The sequence below is a fragment of the Durio zibethinus genome, chromosome 12, assembly GCF_047325235.1.
Source record: "Durio zibethinus cultivar Kanyao isolate XHJ-2024 chromosome 12, ASM4732523v1, whole genome shotgun sequence".
NCBI classification, from domain to species: domain Eukaryota; kingdom Viridiplantae; phylum Streptophyta; class Magnoliopsida; order Malvales; family Malvaceae; genus Durio; species Durio zibethinus.
The window spans coordinates 10,329,656-10,350,494 of NC_143173.1; the positions used below are offsets into that span (position 1 = coordinate 10,329,656).

At 28.5% G+C, this 20,839-nt stretch overlaps 1 long non-coding RNA gene across 1 annotated transcript; it reads right to left on the minus strand.

The window, feature by feature from the left end:
• Positions 1-2,208: 2,208 nt before the first annotated feature.
• LOC149515657 (uncharacterized) lies at positions 2,209-3,857 on the minus strand. The gene is made up of 2 exons (XR_016326256.1): positions 3,115-3,857; positions 2,209-3,015 (listed from the first exon to the last, which is right to left on the minus strand). It is a non-coding gene; the product is annotated as an uncharacterized LOC149515657 (long non-coding RNA).
• Positions 3,858-20,839: the final 16,982 nt, after the last annotated feature.

Genomic DNA, 20,839 nt, shown 5'->3' on the forward strand with positions numbered 1-20,839 from the left:
TTTTTTTTTCACTACTTTAAAAGTTTTTTTGCTTTTTTAATTCATTATATAAATTTTACAATTTTGATTTTACAAAAGATTTTTCAAATGTCAGCTCGATCCAATACAAACAGTTCTATTAATTTTGTTAACTTAGACTTTCACCAAAATCTGTCATGTATGGACTGCACCATTTTCTATTTTTTTTTCTTTTCCTATTTCTTTTTCTTTCTACTTACCGTTTTCTTTTTATATTTAACAAATTATTATTTATATTTTATAATTTTTTTATGTGGGGCTCATTAGATATTAACACCTCTAAATTTTTTTTTTAAATAATAATAATAGAGATCATAAAATAAAAAAATTTTGACCTACAATAACATATGGGTTTCCATCTTACACTATAAAAGAAAGAAAAGTACTTGATGATCTTCATAACTAAAATTTAGGAACAAATTCAATTAGAAATTTGGTCTGCTCTTTGTTGTAGGAAAAAAGTCTTATTTAAATTTATTATTGTGACAAGAATTTTTTATGGTTGAATAGGTTTTATATTAAAAATATTACATTTAGATACTTGTTTGATGTACTATTTCTTAAATTTGGAAAAATAGACCAAAATGATACAAACAAAGTTAAATTCATATATGTGTTAGATTTATTTATTATTGGTTAAATTTTTACTTTTTTTGAATTTATTTAAAAATTGCATGATAGAATAATTATGCAATAAAAATACCTAATATTATCAGATTAAATTTTATAACTTTTATTTCTTATTTTAGCTATTTTCACTAATTTAAAATAATTAAAGCATTAATCGGAACATATGCTGAAGACTTGAAATTTAACTAATGAAATAAACAAAAAAAAAAAAAAAAAAAAGAGTTTAACAGCTCATTTGGTTTGACCAATGGCTTATTCGACTCGGTAAACGGCTTATTTGACTTGGTCAACGATTTCGGTTGACTTAGTTAACGATTTCGGGTTACTTATGGGTCGTTTCGGTTTATAAGTTGAAGTACGGGTCATGCAAACCTCCTTTCCAAAATGATGCCGTTTAGTTCACTTATAAAATTAAAAAATTAATTTTTTTAGAGTTGACGTCAAATATGATCCTTAGATTATAATAAAATATTTAATATAATTTTTGAATTTTAAAATTTTTAATATGATACTTAAATTATGAATCTATTAATTAATATAACACCTATCGATGTAACTAGTTTCAAATTATAATATATAAATGACAAATAACTTTTTAAATATTACATTAATTAATATATTTATATTTTAAATATTACAATAAAAATTTTTAAAATTTATATATTATATTAAACATTACACTATAATTTAAAGATTATTCAATACATTATTCTTTCTTTTATTTCTTCCTTTTTTTTTTCTCTATTTGTCTCTATCTCCAACTCTCTCTGACTTCCCCTTAAAAAACCGCAAAACATTAGCATTAAAAAAAATCAAAATACCTAAATTTTGATTACAAATTCCAGATTTTAATATAAAAAAATTCAAACTTAATGAACCGGCTGCAATACTTGTGAACCGACTGCAAGGATGGTCATTACCATCGCCATTGATTTGTGATAGGAAAATTCCTAAAATTCTTTTTTCAATTCTACTTAATCTCCTCTTTCACTTTTTTTGAATCAAAATCTCTCAAATCCCTTTAATTATGCGCAGATCTAATCTCGAAACTCAAAGCCCTTTTTTTGGCAAAAACATTTTCTGCCTCTTTAAAACAGTAAATAAAAAAACCTAGGAATCCAGAAAAATTTTAGATTCATGTACGTGTTTGATCTACAAAATGTTGTAGAAATATATTTTTTTCTTAATTTTAGGATTTTTTTATTTTTATTATTTATATTATAAATTATTTTTTAATTAAAGGATAAAATAATCATTTTATAGTATGAAAGAGCTAAAACAGTCAATTAAACATATGTCGACAAATAAGCCCGATGGTTGATAGTTTTAATAAACAAAGCCCAAATCATCCGCCAAAATTAATCCGTACCGTTTCTAGTGAGGTTTATAATTATCACCGAAGGATAACTTTACCAAAATTTTAAACCTCAAGCTTTTCTGTTTGTTTGTTTGTTTTTTTTTTTTTTTTTAAATAAACAGACAATTTAAAGATAAATGAAATTGAAGATAAACAAAATCAACAGTGTAGATAAAAAAATTAAATTAAATAAATAAATAATAAAATAAATAAATAAAATGAATATGATGAATATATATATACAAATAAATGCAAAAAAAATAAAACATGAAATAATAATTAATAAATTATTAAATTAAAATTTTTTTATAAAACCCAATCGATTTAGGCCCTTATAATTCACTTCCAAAAGGACAGAAAACGAGAGCAAAAGCAACCGGCCCAAAAAACCTACCTTCTCTTGTCACCATTAGCTTTCAAAGAATCCAGCAACTCCATCCAATCCTTAAGCCACCACGAGCTCACCTTCATTCCTATTGACAATCCAAACTGACAGCAAGCAATGGAGTGATACCCAATCACTAGCAAACCTCAAGCCTACTGCCATCCTGTCAGTCACTCCATTACCACCCTACTGCCTTATTTACGACCGCAACTCAGCAACCCACAAACAGAGTCAGAGACCCTACCACAGTCTAAAAAATCCAACAACAACCTAGTTGCCTCCCCAGTTATCACCATTACTCACTGTTACCTTCACCAGACATTGACCCAGAAAACTCAAAACCCAACACAATCATGATCAAAGCAAGCATAACCAGATTCAATCAACAATCCACAATTAGACCCCAAAGCAAAGGAAAATTCAAGAAGCCCTAAGCACCTCACCATTGTCTGCAAACTACCCACCGAGTGCCCTCATTGTCAATTCCATTCAGTCTCAAATTCCCTTAGCAAAATCATGAACCCAACCACTATATAATCACATAGCTAAAGTAACCCAAGACAGCCAGCACCCAGCACAACCGCCAACCTCCACTCAAGTTAATCTTATCATCATCATCGACCCTCTGTCAAACAGCCATCAACAGACAATAAGACACACACAAAGGAGCAAAGTTAGGAACATAAGAAAGCCAGAAATAACAAAAACAAAGGAAAAGACGCACCCTCTTGGTTTCTAGTTCAGGTTTCCTTGAGTGGGTTTCAAGTCTTCGAAACTTATTGAGAAATTAGCCAAAGAGAAGGAAAGTAACATGCCTTGAGCTAGTGACTGTAAAAGTAGTGGAGAAAAAGATTTTGGAGAAGGAAATCGCGATCTTCGGACTCAGATTTACATGGATTTTTAAGGGTTCTAGAGAAGACTAGTTAAAGATCGTGAAAGAAGGAAGAGAGGAATCGGGAGAAGAAGTTTGGCGAGATTCCGGCATCGACGTGCGAAGATCGACGGAGCGCACGGTGACGGTACTGTTGAGTCCAGTCGGGTTCTAGAAATTATGGATGCTTTCTTGGGTTATGTTTAGAAAGAAGTGAGAGAGAGAAAAAAAGATTAGAGAAAGAAGCAAAAAATGGAAAATTGAAAGAAGTCCAATTTTGGGTTATATACAGTGGCCAAAACAATGTAGTTTTGGGCATTAGAAGAGCTAAGTTCCATCGACTCGTTCTTGGTGACCGGATTTGAGTCCAGCCTAATTGCCCCAACCGACGTGCCATCTTGAATAAACTTGGGCCCAGTCGTGAGCCCAAGTTTGGCTTTTCTTAAGCCTTGCATCAGGATTAAGATGGGTGATTTCAAGTTCAATCTTTTGGACTTCAAGTTGCTGTCAGTGTAGTAATAACGGGCATAAATCTTTTTTATTTTTTTGCTTTTATTTATCTTATATTATTATTTATTATTTATTATTTATTTTGATTCGGGATGTTTTAAATATATAAAAATGATAATAAATTTTTGAAAATTAATCTGCGATGTACTAACAAATTATTGAAAGATGTACTAATAAATTATTGAAAGATTTTTAAAAGTTGAAAATTATTTTTAAAATTATGAATTCTACTAAATAATTGAAGAATTTCATAATGAAATTTAATTAAAAATATTTTGAATTTTAGTATTTAAATTTTGAATTAAGTTTTATCAAACTATTGAAAGATTTAATAAATTTTATGAAAAATAAAATTTTTAATCTTACAAAACTATTAAAGGAATTAAATCTTGAATTAAATCTTACTAAGTTATTGGAAGATTTAATGAATTTTCTTAAAATGAATTTAAAAATGAATTTTTTTAAAAAATCTTACTATACTATTGAGGGATAAGTATTAAAATAAAATTTTATCAAATTGTTGGAGGATTTTATTGATTGTTTTTAAATAATTAATTTTTTGAATACATATTAATAAATTCGATGACGGAGCTTTTTCAATGAGAGACACTAGTATTCATGAATGAGTACTGAAGTGAAAAAATTATCTTAAATTGTTAATAAACTATTGAAGTAATTTTAAGAATAATTTTTAATAATTAAATTATTTTATAAAAATACAAAAAATATTTTAAAATTTGGATAACACGAAATCAAATGGGTACCATCTTTTATATGGGTATTGTAAGGGTGTTATATCCTTCTTAATGCGTATTCGTACTACCGAACCTAATTCTAATTTCATGGATTAGAATTTACCTTTTAAAGATATCTAAGTCAAGCTTAAGATCTCTCTTTAAAATAGAACAATTCAGTTAGGTAGTTAATTGTAACTAAACAAAAAAAAATAAAATTGGTGGTAACTCTTCTTGTTGTGTTAAGTGATAAGTTCACGAATATATAAGTTATGATAGTTTGGTAACTCTACTAGGGATACACTAAGAGTCATGCTAGTAAATGAATTCATGTTATCCAAGCCCAACTTAATAATTAAAAAAATTTTCTTTAAAGGATTTTTATATTTTATTTATTTCAACCATATAATATTTTGTCATTCATGTGCATATGCATAATATGAGCTTTACACCCAGGCTCCATTCCTAAAGAGGGAGTAAAATACCTATACTTTCATAAGGTTTCATGTCTTTGAATGGGCCAGTGAAATACTCCCATTCAAATTGAACCATTTTCACTTGTAACTTATGATGAGCGAGGATTGAAGTGCTTTACTAGTCTGTGATAAATAATGATGTGAGGAACAATTTTAGAACCTTTAGATTATGAATCCAAATCACTCATATAGTAAACCTTAAGAGACCTAACTTGTAAGTAGAGCCCTATCCTTTTCTTTATAGAAATAACCTAGAATTTGGTTACGTACCTTTTTATATGTACATATTATGCACTAACTTGTTTTTTTTTTTTTTTATCTAAACTATATTAACATCAAAAGGATTGCAATTTATTAATTTATTGATTTCATCCATTTCATGCATCTCATTTATTCATAGATCATCACCATTAATGCATTCATAATATCATTGCATAATATAGAAGTTATTTGTTTTATCTAGGGTAGCAATTTAGAAAACATGGGTGATCAATTAAAAGCATAGATCTAGGCCTTGGAACTTAACCAAGAAGAATTTAGGCATGACCTATGAGAAGTAAAAATGCAATTTACCAAGTTGGTGGAAAATCTTGAAGCAACACGTTTTCAAGAGTCCTTATCATTTCCAATTCGTTTATGCATTAACAAACCACTATGTTAGGATCAAAAAACCTCTCACAGTACTGATGCTTCTCTAAGTCATGCTAATACATCTGATGGTCCAAGAAAAGACCAAGCAAGAAAAGAAGTAAAACAGATAGGGTCTTCTAACTTCACCTTAACTCCATAAATTAGCTCATACCTAAATCCTTATTCCTAATCAATTATACCTTAACAACCTTTTTTGGCATCCCAAACAAGACTTGTTCCCATTTGACCTTTACAAATTGGCCCAAACCCATATTGTTTCCCAGTTATGAACAATGCTTTTCAAAATCTTGGTGTCTATCAGCCAATCCAACAACCAAGTTTCCCAATGAACCCTCGAGCATATAAACCTAATTTTACTCCAAGACTCATACTTGTAAGTTTAACAATTGTTTAACCTAAAAAAACTATTGTGTAAAAAGAAAGAGAGAGCCATTATTGATCAAATCCCAGTGACTTATACTGAGTTATTCCTATAACTCTTCAAAAACCATATGATCACACCAATTCTTTTAGAGCTATTAAAACCTCTTTATCCTAAATGGTTTGATGCCGATGTTCAATGTGATTATCATTTTAGGAATATGAGCCAATACACAAAAAATTGCCTTGCTTTCAAACATAAAGTGTAGGATTTAATCAAAGCTAGTTTGTTGAGTTTTAAGAATAAAGGAGAGCCTAAGATTGTTGATGAGTTCTTTTTCTAATTAGAATGGTTGCAGAAGTTATTAATGGTAGTACCATGATTTTAAAGCTAAAATATAAGACCAAGCAATAGATTTTAAGATTGTTTAAGAATGTTATTTGGAAAGTTTTGTTGTTAGGATAATTTTTAATCTTTAATTAAAGAATTTTTTCTTATTATGTGATAGGATGCAATGCATGCATCTATTTATTCATTCATAAAGATTTTTCTTTTGCATGAAATTATAGCTAGACATCATCCTAATTCTTAATTGTGGTAATAAAAGTTCAAAAGCTTGATCGTCAAAGGTTTCACAGTAATCAACTTGCCATGGAGCAAGAACAACATAGTCAAATTGAAACAGTTGAGAAAGCTCAAGATGAATTAAGAGAAAACTTGGCCCAGATAATGGAAATGCTAAAAAATATGAATAAAGAAAATAGGTGGAAAAAGCTCACATTCAAATAACCAAAGACCCCTTATACCCTTCTAGGTTTGGTTTACATCAAGCATAAACATTCCAAGGGGTTCAATCACAACAAGCACCACCTTTTGGGGCATACTCTTATTTCGAAATACCTTTAATAGTTAAACAAAGATAGTTCCAAGGATACATTGTTCCTATTTTAGTTGAAAAAAAATCAGAGCCAATGCAAATCCCTGATGCTCTTAAAGAGCCAAAAATATTGAAGGAAAATTTATTTGAAGCAATAGAAAATTCAAGTTCCCAAAAGAATATGGATCTTATAGAGGAACGGTTTTGAGTTATTAAGGGAACAGATTTTTGTAGATCCATGGGTGCAATAAAACTTTATTTAATGCCAGATGTGAATTTTCATCCAAGTTTAAGGTCTTAGAATTTGAGAAGTATAATGAGACTAAATATCAGGTGACCTATGTCACTATGTACTACAAAAAAATGGTTATTCTTATACATGATAACAAGCTTTCGATTCATGTATTCCAAAAAAGTCTTATAGGGTCTACTATTAGGTGGTATGCTCAGCTAGATAGAACTTGCATCACTTCATGGAAAAAACTGGTTAAGGCATTCGTTGCCTAATAAAAAAATATCATAAAGTTGGCCTCAAATTGATTGTCTTTACAAAGCATGGAGAAAAAATATGTTAAGTGCTTTAGAAAATATGCTTAAAGGTGGAAGGATGTTGCTGCCTAGGTTCAACTACCTCTATAAAAAAAATTACAATCTTGTTTGTGAACACTCTTAAAGCTTTATATTTTGAAAGGATGATTGAAAATGCAACTAAAAATTTTGCTGACATGGTTATATCTAGGTAGATAATAAAAAATGTCATAAAAAATGTGAAGCCTAAAGGTGATGATATAGCTATTACAAAGGAAGTTGGTGTACCGACAATGATAAAAAAAGATGCTCACATTGAAGGGAAACAGGTTGGAGGCCCATCTTTATTCAATGTACCAACCTTACTACCTTACCATAAATAACCTTTCTTAATATCCTTATTTTCACCAGCCAGCCCAACAATCAGGTCCTCATACAACCTTTTATCTCTAGTTTGCTTTTTAACTAGTGAGCAATAAACAAAGATCAAGAAACATTCTTGAGAAAATCTCAATTCCAATTCTTAATATTTTGCCTTTGTTGGTAAAGTACCAGTTTCTTACCTAGTTCCTTTGAAAAAAATAAAAAATTATAAATTAATAAATTATTATAACACCTAAATTTATTACTATTATGCTTAAATTAAATATAAATAATAATATTTATAAATTTTACAAATAATAATATAAGATAATAAAGTTGTTATATTTAAAAAATAATATATATACTATTATTTATATAAATACTAATATATAATAATAGATATAATAATAAAATAAATAAAATATAACAAAATAAGTAAATTATAGATTTATAAATCAAAATATATTAATATATTTTTATATTATTTAATATTTATTAATATTAAATAATATAAAAATAGAAATGAATATTAATAACATTAATAAGAAATACTATAAATTAATAATAATTGATAACAACTTGTAATTTGATTAATTGATAATCATTTGAATTGTTATATAACTTAGATTGTTACAAATCTATCACTGAAATCTTGTGATCCAAACAATAGATGTAATTATCATATGGGAACAATTGGGCACTCAATTGAAAAATAGAAGTAATTGAAAGAGAAAATTGAAAGTCTCATCCATAGTGGCACTTTGATCCAAGAGCTTTTTGAACAGTAGAAATCTGCTTTAACATAGGTTAATTTTTCTTTGTTTATTGATGTCTCGAACATGATTTCATTATGGAAAAATTTTATAAGTTTGTAATAAGTTTTGGTTCCTTTAATTTTGATTGTTCTTGCATATACATGTGAAAAGTTTCAAGAAATTTGGTGATTACCATTAAGAATGAGCATCCTAAGCCATTTGACTGAACATTTCATTCTACATATCTATTCGAAGATTAAAAACCTTGAGAATCTCTAGGGATGGAAGTTTTGGAACTTCTCCCCACAACACCATGGTGAACCTTAAAAATTATGGATCGTCATTTAGGTTATAAGGATCTTAATTTGTCAATCTTTTAAGGCATTTGCCTAAGTTTTTTGGATTTTGTGGATTAATAAATGTCCAGACTATTTCAAACACTTCATCACCCAAATTCCTTCACAAATCCCAATCCTGACAAAGCCATATTTTCTCAATTTGTTTAGTATTTTGATTTGTGCAACATTCTTCTACCTTTCTAATCCTTTACTAAGTGGTCCTTCTCCCTTATATTAGGGTAAATTTACTTTAAAATCAAATTAATTGTTACATTAAATTTGACTGATGAACATCCAAATTATTGGAAAAAGGAAAACTATTACATTAAGCTTCACTTGAGTAGAAAGTTGAGAAAATGCATTATAAATATGAGTTGCAAAAAAGAAAAAACAGAAAAAAAGAGAAAAGTTGATTGTAACATCATGCAATGGAATTATTCAAATGAAATTTTTTCTTGAAAACGATTCTTCAATGGGAGTTTCCACATTTGAAATGATAAATAGCCATATTTCATTTTCCATTCCGCAAAAGGAAAAATTTGCCCGTTTGTTACCTTTTTAAGCTAATTGAATTTTCTTTTCTAAATGAACCTAACCAAGGATCACTCAATACACTGAAAGGCAAGTATGGAACAAGAAAAAAAAACAAGAATTAAGGGGCAATTTTAAAGTAGAAAGAGTTCCCAAGATTCTAAGCTCATCTTGCCAAAATGGAAGCATGGAAAAAGAAATGAAAAGTCATGTTTAGAGGAAAGGAAAATGTTATTATAAAAATAGAAATGATCATTGGTTTAATTACCCTTAAACACATATTTTGGGCTTGATTATTCTTTCTTTCAAAACTCAAACCCTAGCTTGCATTACATCATTTGAAAAGTCCATTTTGATCAAAAATGGATATTAAATTGAAGAACTTTTCTTTATGAAAATCATCAATTTTAGTACTCAAATGCATGGTGGAATAGTCATAAGAAAAATAAAGCTCTAAGGTAAAAACCCGTAAGAGAGGTCTAAGATAAGAGTGAAAATTTAAAAACAACTCATGAACTGATTGATGAATAAAAGCATTAGATAAAGGTATTTTTGAATGAACTTCGGGGTGTTAGAGACTTTTAAGAAATTTAATATCAACCACCCTATTTTAATGAATTGTTTTAAAGTTGAGCCCTTTCTTTATTTCCCAAAACTTTGAATCTTACATGACTAGTCATAGTATTTATTAAATTAGCACATATCAAGAACTTAAAAGAGTGCCAAAATAGATTGTGCTTTAAAAGAAAATTTTCATTTGTAAGCCTAGATGAAGAGATATTCTCTTTCTCGTTCAGTGGCCAAATATTCTTTTATAACTATGATCAAGATGTGCCAAACCATTGCATCTTTTTAGAAAGACCAAGTTGCAATTCATCACATTTATTCTAGATAGTAATCACTAGTTTTTAAGAGATTTGACCACATGTGAAAATTTTATTCATTTTTTAGAAAAATAGTTGTACGGTAATTTCTATTGCTATTTTTCAAAAATATGGGAAATGTTCAAGAAATATTCTTATCTCAATGCTCATTGTAGTAAAATGGGTGAATGTTATAATAAAAGTGATCTTTTTGAAGTAAGGAAAATGCCAAATGTAAGAGACTGCAAGTGAGGAAGACTCATAGATAAGAAGAATGGTGTTTAAGAATAAAGATGTTTGAGTAAAAAAAATGTGAGAATGTTTGCTTCAGTTCGTAAGAAAGCCTATTAGCTAGTTCAAAGGCTATGTCATGAAAAGTTAGAAGAAAGGTTTCGAGAATCATGTTACCACAATTAAGAATATATGGTATTGATTTTATACATTGTATTCATTGCTTTTCATGCATTATATGAATCATATTCATTCCATGTGTTGCGTTCTTTACCTATTTTCGACAAGACATTAGAGAAAGATTTAGGCTTAAAGTTTTAAAAACTTTTTAAGATAAGATCTTGTTGTTTTAGATAAGGAACCTTGGATGTGGAGATCAAACAAGATTTTACCTTAAAATATTTGTTAAAACTTTTGAATATCAATTTTGAAAACCTCTAGATAATTTTTCTTAAAACCTCTAGGTAAATCTTCAAAACTTTTGAACTATTTTCAAAGCCCTTAAGGAATAAGATCTACACGACCTTTAGGCATGATCTTTTAAAACCTATAAGTACCTTTTTTCAAATTTTCAAGTTATGAAGCCTTTGTTTTAAAGGAGCATTTTTTAAAGTTTGATTTGTAAGGCCTTCGAATGCAAGATAAAAGTGATTTGTAAGACCTTTAGGCATAATCCGTAAGTCTTTCACACATATGATCCATAAGACCTCTAGGCATGACCTATTAAAATCTTTGGGTACCTTTTGCAAATTTCAAAGTTGTGGAGCCTTTGTTTTAAGGGAATATTTTTCAAAGTTTGATTTGTAAGACTTCCAAGCATAATCATCAAGACTTTCAGGCATAAGATAAAAGTGATTTGTATGACCTTTGGGTATAATCTCTAAGTTATCTGGACATATGATTTATAAAACCTCCAAGCATGATCTTTTAAAATCTCTAGCTACCTTTTTCAAAATTTAAAGTTATGGAGCCTCTGTTGTAAAAGAGCATTTTTCAAAGTTTGATTTGTAAAACCTTCGGGCATAATCATCAAGATGTCCAAGCATAAGATAAAAGCGATTTGTAAGACCTTCAAGCCTAATTTTTAAAACCTCTGAGTACCTTTCTCAATTTTTAAAGTTGTGTGCCTTTGTTTTGAAGAAACCTTTAATTTTTAAAAATAACGAACTATTTTTGAGGAATTTTTTGCAAAAAAAAAGAAAAAGAAAAAAGGGCAAATATAAACACCCTATTTAGTTTATCACCTAAATCAATTGGGCTTGGACTCACTCCAAACCTAATTGTCGGATTATTTTATTTTATTTTATTTTATTTATTATTATTTCATGTTTTTACTAATGCATTTATTTATATATATTTATCATATTCATCTTATTTATTTATTATTATTATTATTTTATCTATTTTCTTTATTATTTTTAATTTAATTTAATTTGTTATCTTTATTATTGATTTTGTTTATCTTTAATTTCATTTATCTTTAAATTATCTGTTTATTAAAAAAAAAAAACTGAAAAACTTGAGGTTTAAAATTTTGGTAAGGTGATTGTTCGGTGATAAACCATACCCAAAACAATAAGGATTAGTTTTGGGGAATAATCTGAGCTTTGTTTAAATCAAATTTAATCTAATAGAATTGGGATTCTACTAAACTTTCACCTATAAATAGACTTGCAATTCACTTCCAAAAGGACAAAAAATGAAAGCAAAAGCAACTGGCAAAAAAAAAAAAATAGCTTCTCTTGTGACCATTAGTTTTCAAAAAATCCACCACATCCATCCAATCCTCAAGCCACCATGAGTTCATCTTCATTCCTATTGACAATCCAAACTAATAGCAAGCAATGGAGTGACACCCAATCATTAACAAACTTCAAGCCTATTGCCATCCTCTGTTAGTCGCCTTATCACCACCCCACCACCTTCTTTACAACCTTCACTCAACAACCCATGAATAAAGTCAGAGACCTTACCGTAGTTTCAAAAATCCAACAGCAACCTAGTAGCCTCCCCAGTTATCACCATTACTCAAGTCCATTTAGTTTATGTTTTTAAGTTTCTCTGATTCATGTTCCCTGGGTTAACGTATAAAAGGAAATTTAAAAAAAAAAATAAAGAAAGTAAAACAACGTTTCTAAAATGAAAAAAGGGAAAGCTCGATAGGGTTTAAAAACAAGTTGAAGACTGAGGTACATTCTGTCTTTTTGTTTTTAGGGTTCATGGTTAAAAGGAAGTTGTTTCAGTAAACTAGCTTTAGTCCCTTATGGTGTTAGGAATACCTAAAGCATGAGGTTGGTTTGTAAGAAGCTTTGGACTTTTTCCTTTTTATGGTTTTTTAGGATGTGTGATTGATGCCACAGTAGAATTTTATCCTTGGTGCGTGTGGGCTAATAATGGAGGACAAGGACTTCAAGTTTTACCTTTTCATTGTGATTGCTAATTGGTTAATTAAGTATTCTCTTATTTAATGGTTAAGCTATGATTATTTTAACCTATGTTTTATCTTGGTTGTTTAATGGTTATAAACATATATTATGTTATTAATTGATATGTTTATATCGTCTTTGATTGTATTTATTTATTGTCATTTTTATTTTTATTTAAAGATCCTCTAAGTAAATAATAAAAAAGTTAATAAAAATAAAAAAATAATTATTTTAAATCACTGTCTAGATGTTAGAGGGTATAAAAATTCATGTTTTTAAAAATAATAATAATTTTGCCTAAATGTTGAAGAATTATTAAATATTAAAAATTAAAAATAAAATAATAAGAGATTAATAAATAATAATAATAATTTTTTACAAATGAAAAGAAAATAAATACAAATAAAAAAACTTATTTTTTAGAGAAATTACAAACAATGGGCTTGCTCTAAAAGTCTACCTAAAAATTGGAGGTTTTTAGAGAGGTTCATAAGTTCCCAAAACTTTAGGTGAATTTCGAAACCCTAAATTCGAACCTACCCAAAACCCTAAACTTGCTTCAAATTTTTAAAGATTTGCATGAAAACTTTTTATGAAATAATTTATTCCCAGATGCTGTCTAGAAGTTAGAGTATTTATGAAAGTTTATTTCCTTAAGTATTTTCATATATTTTTGCAACTCAAAATAAATCCATTTTGTTAAAATAGTAATTATAAAATAATAAAATAATAAAAATAAGATGAGATTTTAAATATAAAAATCACACCCAAACTCTGTCGAAATGTTGGAGAGTCTAGGTGGTCTCTTTATAGTTGAAAACTCAATTTTTAAATTCATATTTGATCATCATTTGCATATATCTCATTTTTTAATTAATGTGCACATTCATAATGCATATAAATGTATGTTATAATTATTGATATTTAATATTAATTATATTAATTTTTTTTTTGCATAAAAAGTTTTCTTAAAAATTTAGTTTTAAACAAATAAAAATAAAATAGCCTTCCGTGAAATATAATTGTTAGTACTCTACCAAGATGTTGAAGATTTGTCAATAATTATCATTTACAAAAAATATTATTTTATTATTTTTAAAAGAAATGTTGCGATAAATTTTAGGTAAAAATACTATTTTTGAATTCTGCCTTTATATCGGAGAATTTAAAAGTATTTCTTTAATATAAAATTTTCATAATATTCCCAAATAAAGATTTCTTTAAATTAATTTTCTTTCTTAAAAACAAAGTGAATTATAATAAAATTTCATATAAAAAATCATTTTTATCCAAAACTATAGATAGCACATAATTAATTGTTACTAATTCTATAGGTGTTGTTGGGATACTAATCCTTCTCTACACGTAACTAATTTTCGAACTCAATCTTATTTTCGTAAACCAAAACTATCTTTTTAATAAAGCTCTAAACCCATTTTATTAAAAAGATAAAATTTTTGAGTGGCCAATCACACTTTTAAAAAGGTTAGTGGTGACTCCCTATATTTTTTCATGATCTTAAATTTTTACATCTAGTGATCGAGTCTCCAAACTGATATGTTATGACAGCTTGACAATTTCATTAGGGACATTTTGAGAGTCATGCCAAAAATGTTAATTATGCACTATTAAAAATTTTTAGATTTAATTGATTATATTTTATATTTAATTTAACTCCTTTTATTTTAATTTTTAAAAATATATATAGGTTAATAAACAAAATATAATGCATGTTATTATTATCTTGTTTTGATTTTTGTCTTTGTGATTTATTTATGTTGTTTTAATTAATATGTCACTTTGCACACTTTGCATATTCACTTACATGTATGAGCTCTAGACCCAGGCTCTATCTTTATTATAAGGAAGTGAAGTAGCTATGCTCTCGTAAGCTGATAACCTCCACATTTGCTAGCAAAACACTTCTACTCAGATCGAATCTTTTCCATTTATAGCCTGTAATGGGTAAGGATTGGTGTAACTTATTAGTCTGTAATAAACAATAATGTAAGATTGATTTGGGAAACTTTAGAAAAGTAAATCCCAACCTAGCATATTGTGAGCCATAGGAAGCTCACCTAGGATAGAGTCGTGTCACCTTTTTTAGAAAATTGCCAAAGGTTAAGACACTATAGATATTCTGTTATTTTTGTTGTATGATATGATTGGTTTTTTTTTTATTATTATTATTATTTGTTTGTTTGGATCTTTGATTTCTTTTGTTTGTATAACATTTAATTTTTTGCATGCATCATATAGATATTGCATTTTAAGAGAGGTATTTGTTTTGGGTCAATCAATAGTAAAAGAAGCATTCACGAAGCCATTAGTAGCATTAACCTTTAACAATAATTATTTAGAAGTCAAAAGCTAATCAGAAAACACCCAAGGAAAAAAAAAAGATTGTTTAGGGGTTGGTTATGCCTTTACACTTCCACTATTGGTGCACATGGATTTGAGTCAGAATGACGTAGCTGAATTGGAAACCATATGGCAATAGTGGGGAGTAGAAAAAAGGGAGTCTTTTTTGAAGAAATATAGCATGTGGCATTGCTCCTATTGAAGAAGATTGATAAGGCACTAGTTAGGGTTGCGATATAGTTTTGGGATCCATCTTATTGGTGTTTCATGTTCAACCAACAAGACTTGACCCTTACCATTGAAAAATATGCCTCTTTACTTCAAATAGAGTTTGCTAGTTAAGACAAGATCTATTGGAAGGAGTAAAAAACCATCGGATATAGAAAAAAGTTGGCCAAAATTATGCAAATAGGTTTCGAGAAGGTAGACAAGCAGAAGAAGGAAAAAAAGGGGTTGAGACCATTCCATTAACCTTCATGTTAAAGCATATAAAGAAGTATCTTGATATTGATCGAGGATTGGATTTGTCTGTTTTGGGTGTGTATGGTTTGATAATATTTCCTAAGATCTTAAGACATGATCAATGGTTGATTTCTTTGAGCAGTTGGATAAAGGTATACACCGACCATTTTAGCAAAGACCATTAGATAGTTTAATTTTTGTCAAAAAAATGGTGAGGGGTGATTCATAAGATGTGCTCAACTACTATTTGTTTGGCTTAAAAGTCACTTTTGGGGAAAAGAGAAGATTTTGTTTTGTCCTTTCTCTATTCATTTTGTTTCCATCAAGGAGTTTGTCACCAAGGAATGGCAGAAGGATTGAACAAAAGATCAATAGATGTCATTCTTTCTAAAGCTTACTGGTGATGATGTAACATGGAAGGCACGTTGAATGCTTCCCATAACCATTTTGTACAATTATGGAGATGAGCCATGGGTACCATTGTTAGGGATATAGAAGGCAGTGAGTTATGCACCTTTCATGGTTCAAAAGCTATATGATTATTGTCAATTCATCCCTATGACTTATCGACTTAGTTCATTCAAGTTTGACTATGGGGCACCTGGTTATATGAATAAGGTCTAATAGGTCATCAAGGCATGAAAGTTGATTAATTAGGGCTTGGACTCATTCTAAGCCTAATAGTTAAATTTTTTATTTTTTATTTATTTTTTATTTTTTATTATTTATTTTTTACTTTATTGCTTTATTGGTATATACATTTTTATTTTATTTATCTTATTATATTTTACCCATTTTTATTTGATTTTATTTATTTATTTATTTTACTTGTTTATCCCCTCTGATTTATTATTTATCTTTAGCTATATTTATTTTCATTTATCTCCTTTTTTTTCATTATTTGGTTAATTCCAATAAAAAGAAAAATAAAAGAGAAAAATAAGAAGAATAAACTAAAAAGGTTTTGTTTGAAATTTGGCTTGTGATAATCTTTATCAGGAAATTCTTGAAATTAAATGATAATCCTTAGGTTTTTAATTTGAATTGGAAACAATCTAAAACTCTGCCAATCTCCCCCTATAAATAAACTTGTATTCAACAGAGTAACACACACAGAAATCACATAAGAAAACACAGAAGATAAAAAAAAATCAAAGAAGAAGCAAAACAAAAGACGAAGGTTTCGATATAGTTTCATTTTTGGTTTTCCAAACAAAAGGGAAAAGGGAAAAATTTTAAAGAGCAAATACCGACAATCCAGCAACCTTTGGCAACCAATTCTAGGCATGCAATATCCAGTAAAATTCAATAATCACAGTCCCAAATTAAACCAATTTCTAGAAAGCAAAACCCATTTTCAACAGGCCTTAATCAATAACAACAAACATAACTAAGCCTAAATTAACAAAAAAAAAAAAAGCAATACCAAACCATCCAAATCGTAGTAAACACCAAAAAGGCCATCCTTCCCAAACAGGTCGTACCTCGACCATTGACTAGCTCCCATCATTGGAGTCACCTTAACTACCTTGCCATTAACGTCATCTAACCCCTATAAAATAGCCACTCATAAGTCCCATCATTACAAATCCTAGAAGGAAAAACAAAATAAAAAATAAAAAAACCTAAAAAAAAAGGGAAATGAGAGTTTTCATAGGCTTTATGTCTTTAAATCTGGTGAGGAAACAACCAATAACAAGGAGAAGAACATCTCTTGGAATGATGACCTATAGTGATGGTCAATGGTGACTTATACTGGTGGCAATGCTAGGTGTTCATCAAAATCTAGAAACTTGGATTTTCAGTTACCTATGTTCATCAATTTTTTAGAAAGAATGAGAGAACTAAATTAAAGAGATAGAGTGAAAACAAGAAAGTGAGAAAAGAAAAAAATTTTTGTTTGTAAAGATTAGCAAAATGCCTTACTCCATTAACCAAAAGATCCGCACGTCCTATTTGGCTTGACCCAAAACTAGCAAAGAAAACCAAAAATCCTAGAAACTAGTTTTTAGTTTAGTTATTAAGCCAAATTAATGAAGTTGAGCCAATTTCTAATGAGATAAAAGCCAAGACGATATGAGCCTTTGAGCCAAGCCATATTTTTGTATTTTTGAATTTTTATTATTTTACTCATTTATGTAATTTTTTTTAGTGAATTTTTTTTAAAAAATAAAATAATTTCAAAAATTGAGGAAAAAGTTTAATTATCAATTTTTCCTTAAAAAAAACAGAATTTTAAAATTTGAGGAAAAAATTTGAAATATCAATTTTTTCTTAAATAAAAATAATTTTAGAAAATAAGAAAAAAGTTAAATTATCAATTCTTTCCTTTAACAAAAAAATTAATTTTAAAAATGAGGAAAAAGTAGAAATATCAAATTTTCCTTAAACAAAAATAATTTCAAGAAATGAGGAAAGAATTAAAATATCATTTTTTTCTTAAAACAAAAATAATTTCAAGAAACAATCATGACAAAATCCCAATTCTAATTTTTTATTTTTTACCTCTGCTAGTAAAGCACTAGTACTTTACTCGTATCCTTTTGAGAACCACTCTAAATCTATCAACGAAGAGTTATGATCCAAATAGTAAATGCGATTATCACATAGGAGAAATTGGGCACTCAACTAAAAAATACATGCAATTGAAGGAGAAAATTAAAGATCTCATCTATAGTGGCACCTTAAACCAAAAGCTTTTTTAGCAATGGAAATTTGTTTTAATATAGGTTGATTTTTTCTGTGTATGGATGTCTCGAACATAAATTCATTGCATGACAATTTTATAAGTTTGTAATAAGTTATGGCTATTTCAATTCTAATTATTTGAGTTCTTGAATAGCTAATTTTTCATACGCATGTGAAAAATCTCTAGAAATTTGATGATTACTATTAAAAATAAGTATCCTAAGCCACTTCACTAAACATTCAAAACCTTGATAATCTTTAGGGACAAAAGTTTTTGAACTTCACCCCACTTAGCCACAATAAACCTTAAAGATTATTGATATTCATTAGGCTATGAGTAATGACATGGTCGATTAATTTGTAAATTTTTCAAGGCACTCTCCTAAGTTTTCTAGATTTTCAAGATTTGATAAATTTTAAGGCTATTTCAAACACTTTAGCACCCAAATTCCTTCACATATCTTAGACTCAAATTTTCTCAATTTGTTAGGTATCTTGACTTGTGCAACATTTTTCTCCTTTTCAATCTTTCACCAACTGATCCTTCATCCTTACCGTTGGGGCAAATTTATTAAAAACCCCAAATTTACTTGACATATCAAATAACCCCTTTTAACCATTTTGACTGATGAAAATCTAAATGGATTATGAAAAAAAATATTGTTATAGAAAGTTGAGAAAATAAATTATGAGTATAGGTTGCAAAAAAAAAAAGAATTGATTATGACATCATACATGTGACACATTTAAATGAATCTAAAATCAATGAGAAAAGAAATTTGTCTCCTGAGAATTGTTTTTTAATGGAAGTATCCATACTTGAAATGAAAAATTGTCTTCCTTCAAATTCCTTTCATTAAAAAAGAAAATGTCCATTTGCTTTCCCCATTTGCTTTCCCTTTTGAGCATATTGATTTTTTCTTTTTGAATAAACCCTAACCAAGGATCACCCTCCAAATTAGAGGGCAAATTCAAAAAATATCTCATTATAATGACATTGGGTCCTACATTAAGGGTTAGGAAATAATGTTGTATGTTAAAGGGCAAGTTTGAAGTAAGGAGCTTCCAAAGTTTTGAACTTAGCTTGTCAAATGTATAAGCCAGCAGAAAAAAAAAAGAAAAAAATGAAAAAAGGAAAAAGAAAAAGAAGAAAATGAATGTTTTGAGAAAATGGAAATATGTCATTTGAAAAAGAAATAATCCTTGGTTCAATTACCCTTAAACACATATTTTAGGCCAGTTTATCCTTTCTTTCAAAACTTCAAACCCTGGCCTACATTACGTCATTTGCAAAATCCATTTTTATCATGTATGGATACCTAAATTGAAGAACTTTTCTTTAAGAAAATCATCAATTTGGTTTTAGATGAATTTTGAGTTCTCAAATGCATGGTGGAATGGAAAATAAAAAAAATTGAAAAAAATAAAAAAAAAAGAATAAAGAATGAAGATCTAGGGAGAAAACTTGAAAGGGCAGTTTAAAGCAAAATTAAAGCTTTAAAAGCAGTTTTTTTAATGCTTCAAAGATGAAGATAGAAACACCAAGAAAATGACATTTTGAATAAACCAAAAGACATTGGAGACATTTAAAAAAAAAAAGGCCCAAAGAGGTCAACCTCACTACGAAGATTATTTTTAAAGCTAGCCCATGTTCTTCTTTCATACCTAAAATTTTGAGCCTACTATAATTGGTCTTGATATTTATTAAAATACCACATATTGAGAACTTAAGAGAGTGCTAAAATATATTGTACTTTAAAAGACAATTTTCATTTGTGAGCCCAAATGAAAAGATATCCCTTTTCTTATTCAATGGCCAAATCTCCTTTAATAACTAAAATCATGATGTGCCAAACCATTGCATCTTTTTGTAAAGACCATGTTGTGATTTTTCACATTCATTCTAGGTAGTAATCACCAATTTTTAAGAGATTTTATCATATGTGAAAATTGATTCACTTTTTGGAAGATAATTGTCTAGGGTAATTTTTATTGCTATTTTGGAAATTTTTTAAGAATGTTCAATAGGTGTTTTTGAATCTTAATGCTTATTGTAGGAAATTGGTGAATACTATGATAAAAAGAGATTTTTCTAGGACAAGATGGATGCCAAACATAAGGGACCTCTAGTGAAAAAAACTCATAGATAAGAAGAATGGTTTTCAAGATTGAAGATATTTGAGTCAAGAAAAGGTGAGAATATTTGCTTTGGTTCATGAAAGAACTTGTTAGCTTGTTCTAAAGCTATATGGTGTAAATTTAAAAGAGGAAGATGGTTTCAAGAATGGTATTACCACAACTAAGGACATCTGGCATTGATTCCATGCACTGCATTCATCGTATGCATTTCATGCATTATATACATCACATTCATTCTATGAATTGCATTCATTGTATCTTCTTGAGTACACATAAAAGAAAGA